Raw genomic sequence first — 354 nt, forward strand, 5'->3', positions numbered from 1 at the left:
GCTCTTAAAGAGGATTTAAAAGTCACCGTTAACCATCTTTGTAGAAATAATTCCAAAGTTTTTACATTTAAATTCAAAGATTAAATCTAAAAAAAGGTGCTTTGTGGAGCTAAATATTATATTAAGCTAGTGTGCAAATTTACACATAGTAGTTTATTTCTTTTTTAACCGTTTATTTTGGACTGAGAGGACACTGAACACACTGACTCATTATTGCATTCTGACCTACAGAGTCGTATTAAGGTGGTTAACATGCCAGACTTTCCCAATTAGCCACTGACGAAAACTGGGAAACTGTTTAATTATACATCATAACTGAAAATCTTTATATCCTCTTGGTAATTAAAGTTGTTT

This window comes from Haplochromis burtoni, unplaced genomic scaffold (genome assembly GCF_018398535.1).
Source record: "Haplochromis burtoni strain Fernald_Lab_line unplaced genomic scaffold, NCSU_Asbu1 Contig_2864, whole genome shotgun sequence".
In the NCBI taxonomy this organism is placed as follows: Eukaryota; Metazoa; Chordata; class Actinopteri; order Cichliformes; family Cichlidae; genus Haplochromis; species Haplochromis burtoni.